The sequence below is a fragment of the Hemiscyllium ocellatum genome, chromosome 4 (assembly GCF_020745735.1).
Source record: "Hemiscyllium ocellatum isolate sHemOce1 chromosome 4, sHemOce1.pat.X.cur, whole genome shotgun sequence".
NCBI classification, from domain to species: Eukaryota; Metazoa; Chordata; class Chondrichthyes; order Orectolobiformes; family Hemiscylliidae; genus Hemiscyllium; species Hemiscyllium ocellatum.
In genome coordinates this window covers 2,191,678-2,200,377 of record NC_083404.1, presented here as the reverse complement: position 1 = coordinate 2,200,377, position 8,700 = coordinate 2,191,678, and positions in this window count along the sequence as shown.

Here is an 8,700-nt window from a genome sequence, read left to right as displayed (position 1 = left end):
TCACTGAATTCCCATTGTTGTCACAGATATATCTACACTGGTCTTGTAAATTTCCACCAATAGCACATGAATGAATTATTCAGTGTATTTAGCATTTCCATAGGTTGCTAAAGGGAGAGAATCCACTGGGTTTGGGAAGTAGCAATACTGATTTCATTATTCAGCATTAAATGTTTGGTGTTGTAAACTTCTCTGGAGAATTCTTTTGCTGCAAAGAGTATTTTTGATAAGAATTCCAGCTGCCAAGGTGTGCGCTGCATGTTTTAACCATATGGGAATTATCTTGCGAAACAGTGTATTGCATAATACTGTTAGACAGCAGGCTGGAGAACAGGCATGGTCATGTGCTGTGTGCATCAACTATCCCGAATTTACACATTACTCACATGTCTATGCGATGCCCTTCAGTATAACACATTATACTACATCCAAGCAATGTGGAATAGAGTGATCACAAAACTAATGACTGCAATCCACAAGGACTTACAATTCAGGATTAATAGATATTCCTGGGATTTGAGAAAACAATATTGCAAGTACAAGGGATCTTGATCTCTCGTGTACTTTACATGGTGATAGGACTATGACTTGACAGTGCTGCTGTAATATTTTATGACTGAATAATGTTCATTACTTTCAGTTATTGTAATGCTTTTGGTGGGCTCTGCAGATGTCTAAAGCAATCTCAGTTTAATGTATCTGGCAGGACAGCGGTTCTCCGTAGATAACAGCATTTTATAAAAGCAATACCAAGGTCCAGGTTTCCATCCTGCTCCTTTGATCCTGTCTGACCTGCTGAGCCCTTCCAGCTCCCCGTCTATTCTCTCTGACTTCCAGCATCTGCAGCCCTTACTGTCTCAGCATCCAGATGGTAGCTCATGGTGCTCTCAGTTGTGTTAGTTCTGTCTTAGTCACTCTTATTCTGCTATCCCCTTTTGGTACTCACCCTGTGGCTCACTTAGTGTGGAAGGTGGAAAGTTGTTGATCTTCAGGCAGTGGTTTCTGGGATATTAAGGAGCTCAGGCCTCAGAAAGTCTCACCTGTTCACTAAACCATCGAGGCTACTGTTGGGACAGTCAGGCCCAGCTGATTTCCTAATGGAATGGTGTACCTTAGTTTGGGGATTGGCGGGGGACAGCTGTCATTGTGAGAGAGAGCACAATGAGACATTCCAGTTGAGCTGATGGGGTTACGTGTCGTTCTTCCCAGTTATCCACAGAAGGGCAGATTCTCGGAGAGCTTTGAATCTGTCGGATGTCCTTGAAACTGAGATCTACATCTTCTAAAAGCAATGTCAATAGTGGAACCCAGAGTGTGAACAGCACTAGTCCAAGGTTATAGTACTGCCATAGACTCCAGCACAGTGGAAACGCCACTCTGCCCTCGAGCTGACTACATGATCGATAGCAGACTTTAGAGTACTGATGTCTTGCAAGATCATTGTATGTATGTTTATGAGAAACAGCAATCTCTCGGGTGATTAAACTATAAATGAAGGTTCCTAACGTGTTGGCATTTCAGGTTTGAATCAACCCAAGCAGAGTTTGGACTTCCCCAGACTCTCCCACATCCTGTGGCAGCTCCTGTATTGGCTGTCTAACATTCAAGCAATTGCTGATGTATTTGGATTATCTTCCTTTCAGAAGCAAAGCCTTTACAGAAAAACCAGGGTCTGAGCTTATCACCTGGTCAACTCTCCAACGGTCTGTCCATTCCACGCGTCCCAGTGCCCGCTAATGGACAATTCCAACCTCCACGGAGCCACACCCAACATGCCGTGGATTGGAAAAGGAAGGAGTTGGAGGACGATTTGATTGACATTTTCAAACTTAATGCACGCCTCCCTTTAAGATGCACAAGCTCACTTTGAGTAGGCCTTTATATAAAAAAATTTTTATTTTCAATTCTTATTTTTGAAGGAGCATTGGTGTATGAAATTCGCAAGTCCAACTAAAAAGTTCAAAAACTCCCAATAAAGGTAATGATAAGACCATAAAGATGTGGAGAGGTTTTGTGAGAAAATATTTAGATTATTGTTAGCTTTGTTTCCCGATTTACCAAATGCCTTAAGATAAAGTCAGAATTTTTCAATTTATTGCATCAAATTATTTGCTCATCACTAATACAACTGCCACCATTTGGTTCTCAGTCCATCTGACACATTATGGCTGAGCTGAGTGTTCCCGTGTTTTGGAAAAGTGTCGGTATCGTGCTGTTCCATCGAGGTTCCCCCTGGGGACTGTGGCGGGTTTTTGCACAATTTTAAGCTGCACATCTCATTCATTACACACCCAGCTTCCACACTGCCCTTCACTTTAAAGTGTGCACTTGCAGAGGCGGATGGACTTGTAGGTGCCAGCACTTTCTGGCATTTGTGCCACATTTACACCTTTATCAGCGCTGGCATCCATTATAAGAGCAGGGAGGCCGCCTTGGAGCTGAACAGGGCTTAGATGAGGCCACAGCTGGATTACGGTGTGTAGTTCTGGTCACCTCACTATTGGAGATGTGACTGCACACAGGAGGTGCACAGGAGGGTGCTCTGAGATGGAACATTTCAGCGTTGGAGAGAGGCTGGATAAAGTTGGGGTGTTTTCTTTGGAGCTGAGAAAACTGAGGGGGCCCTGATGAGGCTGCATTTCCTTTTGCACACAGAAAGGGGTTGCATGTCCTTGTCTCAACAAAAAAGATTTATAGAACATAGAACATAGAAAGATACAGCGCAGTACAGGCCCTTCGGCCCTCGATGTTGCGCCGACCGAATCCTACCTAACCTACACTAGCCCAATAACTTCCAAATGCTTATCCAATGCCCGCTTAAATGACCATAAAGAAGGAGAGTTCACCACTGCTACTGGCAGGGCATTCCATGAACTCACAACCCACTGTGTAAAGAATCTACCCCTAACATCTGTCCTATACCTACCACCCCTTAATTTAAAGCTGTGTCCCCTAGTAACACCTGACTCCATTAGCGGTAAAAGGTTCTCAGTGTCGACCCTATCTAAACCCCTAATCATCTTATACACCTCTATCAAATCTCCCCTAAACCTTCTCTTCTCCAATGAGAACAGCCCCAAGTGCCTCAGCCTTTCCTCATAAGATTTTCCTACCATTCCAGGTAACATCCTGGTAAACCTCCTCTGCACCCGTTCCAATGCCCCCACATCCTTCCTATAGTATGGCGACCAAAACTGCACACAATACTCCAGATGAGGCCGCACCAGAGTCTTATACAGTTGCAACATGACCTCAGGACTCCGGAACTCAATTCCTCTACCAATAAAGCCCAGTACACCATATGCCTCCCTCACAGCACTATTTACCTGGGTGGCAACTTTCAGAGATCTGTGTACATAGACACCAAGATCCCTCTGCTCATCCACACTACCAAGTAGCCTACCATTAGCCCAGTAATCCATCTTCTTGTTACTCCTACCAAAGTGAATGACTTCGCACTTAGCTACATTGAATTCCATTTGCCACATTTCTGCCCAGCTCTGCAACTTATCTATATCCCGCTGTAACCTACCACTTCCTTCCTTTATTTTCAGTGAGCGATGTGTTCACTCAGCTCCAACCTCTCAGATGTGCTAAAGGATTGGAACATTAACTCTGCTTTCTCTGCACAGGTGCTGCCAGACCTGCTGAGTTTCTCCAGCACTCTCTCTGTTTTTATTTCAGTCTCTTGGAAGCAGATATCAATGAAGCTCTGTCTGTCTTGTTGCTCTGATGCTGTGGGACTCTTTGACAGTGAAAGCAATGTTTTTCCAAGTCAATGTTTCCAGCTTCTTCCTCAACTCTTGAACAAACCTGATATTCCCTCTTGCCCTGCTCCAGCCTGACAGGAATATATGGCCCATTCCTCCTGGATCGCATGGCAAAGCCTCCACGCTGATCAGAACACTGGAACTTCATCTTGAGAAGCCATAAAGCCTGGTCACAATGGGCTTGGCTGAAGACAGGGTCTGCTCTGTATCTGCATCAGCCTTAATCAGAAGTGTCCAGAAAGGAGTCACCAGCCGTGTGTGGAGAAGGGAAGGCCTTGTCTTCCAGCAGCCATCTTTGTTTGGTACACAGCCCTTCAAATCAGACAGGATCTTGGGGAGTTCTCAATAATATGGACATCACAGCAGCTTCCAGCATTCCCAGCAGACACCTGGAAGATGTGGTCCCGATGGTCACAGGTGAGTCGGACATTGATCGAACAGAAACCTTTTCACTTAATGAATTTAACCAGGTACAATTAGTTGTGGTGTAGTCTGGTCCTCACAGTGTGCCCAGCAGCTGGGAGGAGCCAGCAATGTTAGAAAATCTCATTGCTCTGCCTTGTCACGGGCAAAAGAGACGGTGGGTGGGACCTTATCCCACTTGGATCTTCAGCATGGTTAGTATATTTATGGATTGAAGATTGGAAGATTCATGCAGGTCCCTAGTGGATCCTTGGGAAAAGCCAGGCACATAAGCTGAGAGACTAATGCAGATGCCGAAGCACTAACCATGCCTTGCAGGTCCACTGGGATATTTACAACTGCATTCTGAGGGCAATGACTTTGGCCTCCCCACAAAATGCCGCATTGCATTTCAGGACAGAACATGCTGGAGAAACTCAGCTTGCTTCTGCTTTCTCTGCACAGGTGCTGCTGCCAGACTTGCTGAGTTTCTCCAGCATGTTCTGTTTTTGTTTCAGTTCTCTAACTTTGCTGTTCATGTGCTCACTGTGAGGGGAAAGATTTACATCATCATTGATGCTGTGGATAACCGATCGATGCAATTGCCCCTTGAATGGTGTTGCATTGCCAACAAGTACAGCCTGTCCCCACAGCCAACACAAAAAACCATTTCTATCCTCATCAGTATTGCACATATGAGGCAAGTGGAAGATGGGTCACTATCCAGGTCACACTCCACTGGGTGAGTTCCAGGCCCGATCTGAACATTAAGATTCCACCTTTTTTGTCGCCTGTTGTGTACCTGTCTCTGTAAACCCCATCAGCTGGAGGATCCATCATGCCTTTTATTTCCTAATGACATTCCCCTTCAGGCCCTAGCTTTCCATAGAGCAGTTCCCAGTATTGCAATCCAATATTGCCTATTGAAGCTGGGATGTTGGTGATTTATGGAAACCTCAATCTGTGGCACCTTCAGCCCATCAATGCTATGCCAGCCCCCATTCTTAAATGTGGAGTTGTTCCCCTTCACAGTCATCATCTTCTCTGCATTCCTCAAAAGGACCACTCGACAACTTCTGCCCAAACAGCCCAGATTGACCATGACCCTCTCCTTGGACAGAGTTATAGAGACATCTCTGACCATGAGATAGACCATGGCCCACTCCATGGAGAGAGTTATAAGCGCATCTCTAACCATGAGATGAACCATGACCCCCCCCTTGGGCAGAGCTATAAGGACAAGTCAAACCAGCCTTGGCCCTGATTGAGTTGATCCCTTTGCTGCAGTGCTGTGGAAATAGTTTCTGAGGTCAGCCACAAAGTCGTGCTCAGGTGGGAGTTCTCCCAGTGCTGATACCCAACATGAGCCAAACTAACGTAGTTTACAAAATACCATGCAAGGACTGCACAAAACACTATATAGGACAAACAGGAAGACAGCTAACAATCCGCATCCATGAACATCAGCTAGCCACAAAACGACACGACCAGCTATCTCTAGTAGCCACACACTCAGACAACCAGCAACATGAATTTGACTGGGAAAACAGCACTATCATAGGACAAGCCAGACAGAGAACAGCCAGAGAATTCCTAGAAGCATGGCATTCATCCCCAAACTCCATCAACAGACACATTGACCTGGACACCATATACAAACCACTACAGCTGAAACTGACACCCGGAAACGGCAAGAACATCCATCAACAGACACATCGACCTGGACCCCACATACAAATCACTGCAGCTGAAACTGACACCCGGAAGCGGCAAGAACAAACCAATATAAATACCGGAAGAAACATCAAAGCAGCGCTTCACACGAGGCTCCAACAGCACTGATGATGTTCCCTAGCCAGGGAACGAAACGTTTGCAGCAAAAACTTCCAGCTCGGCGAGCAGAATCACAACGACGGATACCCGAGCTACAAATCTTCAATCAGATTTTAACCACTATCAATTTTTGGGAAAATCCATCTGGTTCATTGTGTCCTTTAGGGAAGGAAACTGCAATTCCTACCTGGTCTGGTTTACATGTTTCCCAGACACCCAGCAATGTGATTGACTCTTCACTGCCCTCTGGGTAATTAGGGATAGCTAATAAACACTGGCCAGTCACACCCTGGTCCCTGATGAGTGAATAAAGAACAAAGAAATGCGGTGCGATTCACTCATAATAAGATACTCACACTTGGAAATCGGGTTCCAGCAGGTGAAAGGTGAAAGGTGAAAGGGAAATTGGATTCCTTATTAGATATTGAGAATCTCAGTTTTCTCACCATGTTCTCCCAAATTTCTCGCCATTGTCCGTTGGGAATGATCGGGAAACTTCTGTTATCCCTTGCCATGCAAGGTACCAGTAAGTCACGTGCAAATTAACAGCTGCGTTGCAAATTATTTCCACAAAACTCCGAAGAGATGAAATTGGTTTTGTCAGCATGGTCAGGGTGTCTGTAAGCATCACAGCAGCTGATTATTTTGGAGGCCCAGCTTTTATTTCCTATTATTTTGGAAAATTTGACCAAGATTTTTAATTTGAAACCAAACAAAATTTCCAAAGTCTCGGAAACGAGTCTCCAAAAGGGAGTTTGAACAATTCAACAGAAATCAATGAGAAGTTCAGGTGCAGTGATAAGTCAGCTGCTGATTCACTTTGAGACAATCTCTGTACTCTGGAATAGGCTAGAGAAATTCCCAGAGTTAGGGGTGACACAGTGGCTCAGCGTTTAGCACTGCCGCCTCACAGTGCCAGGGACCTGGATTTGATTCCAGCCCTAGGCGATTGTCTGTGTGGAGTTTGCACACTCTCTGTGTGTGTGTGTGTGGGTTTACTCTGGGTGCTCCAGTTTTCTCCCACAGTCCCAAGATGTGAAGGTTTGGTGAACTGGCCATGCTAAATTGTACATAATCTCCAGGGATGTGTAAGTTAGGTGCATTAGTCAGGGGAACGAGTCTGGGTGGGATACTCTTCGGAGGGTCAGTGTGGACTTGTTGGGCCTAATGGCTGTAGGGATTCTATAAAACTTTGAACATTTTGCTGAATATAATATCCAAGTTTCAAAGGTATCCAACTCCCTTTCTGCATTTCCACATTCTTGCAAAAAGCGATCTTTTCCGTGATTCAATTTTTTAAAAAAATGTCAAAACATGTAAATGATTGCTTTAAAGGGCACAGTCCAACTTTATTATTTTAGTCTTGAAGCTCCAAGTACCTAGCAGCACAATCGGAATTATTTAGGTGAGAATATGGTGCTATGCTATCTGTCTGATGGAGTACATTTATGTAACTTTCATTTTCGAATTTAATGGAATTCAATGTGAGCAAATGTGAGGTCTTGCACTTTGGCAAAAAGAATACAAGCATGGACTTCTTTCTAAATGGTGAGAAAATTCATAAAGCCAAAGTACAAAGGGATCTGGGAGTGCTAGTCGAGGATTCTCTAAAGGTAAACATGCAGGTTGAGTCCGTGATTAAGAAAGCGAATGCAATGTTGTCATTTATCTCAAGAGGGTTGGAATATAAAAGCAGAGATGTGCTACTGAGACTTTATAAAGCTCTGGATAGGCCCTATTTGGAGTATTGTGTCCAGTTTTGGGCCCCACACCTCAGGAAGGACGTACTGGCACTGGAACGTGTCCAGCGGAGATTCACACGGATGATCCCAGGAATGGTTGGTCTAACATACGAGGAATGGCTGAGGATCCTGGGATTGTATTCATTGGAGTTTAGAAGATTAAGGGGAGACTTAATAGAGATGTACAAGATAATACATGGCTTGGAAAGGGTGGACGCTAGGAAATTGTTTCCGTTAGGCGAGGAGACTAGGACCCGTGGACACAGCCTTAGAATTAGAGGGGGTCAATTCTGAACAGAAATGCGGAGACATTTCTTCAGCCAGAGAGTGGTGGGCCTGTGGAATTCATTGCCACAGGGTGCAGTGGAGGCCGGGACGTTAAATGTCTTCAAGGCAGAGATTGATAGATTCTTGTTGTCTCGAGGAAGAATGCTGGTAAGTGGAGTTGAAATGCCCACCAGCCATGATTGAATGGCGGAGTGGACTAGATGGGCCGAATGGCCTTACTTCCACTCCTATGTCTTATTGTCTTATGGAACAATTAAATCAAAAATTAATAAAGTTAATATTGTTATGAAATGTATTTTAAATTTCATTATAACTATCGTGTTTTAGAGAGAAAGTAAATGACTCTTTTTAAGGATGAAATGCACAAGGATGTGAAATATATGTGCCGCTGAAAACTTAAATTAAAATTGACTCCAATCCAGCTCTTGTACTTTCTACTGAGTATTTACTATTGGAAGAGCTCTGCAAGTTTCTGTGTGTGCAGTGTTTGTTATAGCAGAGCGGTAACTCGGTTTGCAAGCAGCAGTTGTTCTGTAGAAAGACTGATCCTGATCCAGAGGAAGCAGTTGTTTAAGCACAAAATATTCATGAGTCTGATTTATTTGAGGATTTCTATAGTTGTGCCAATCTGTTTCCTATTCAGCAACACAACAAATTAAAATCAG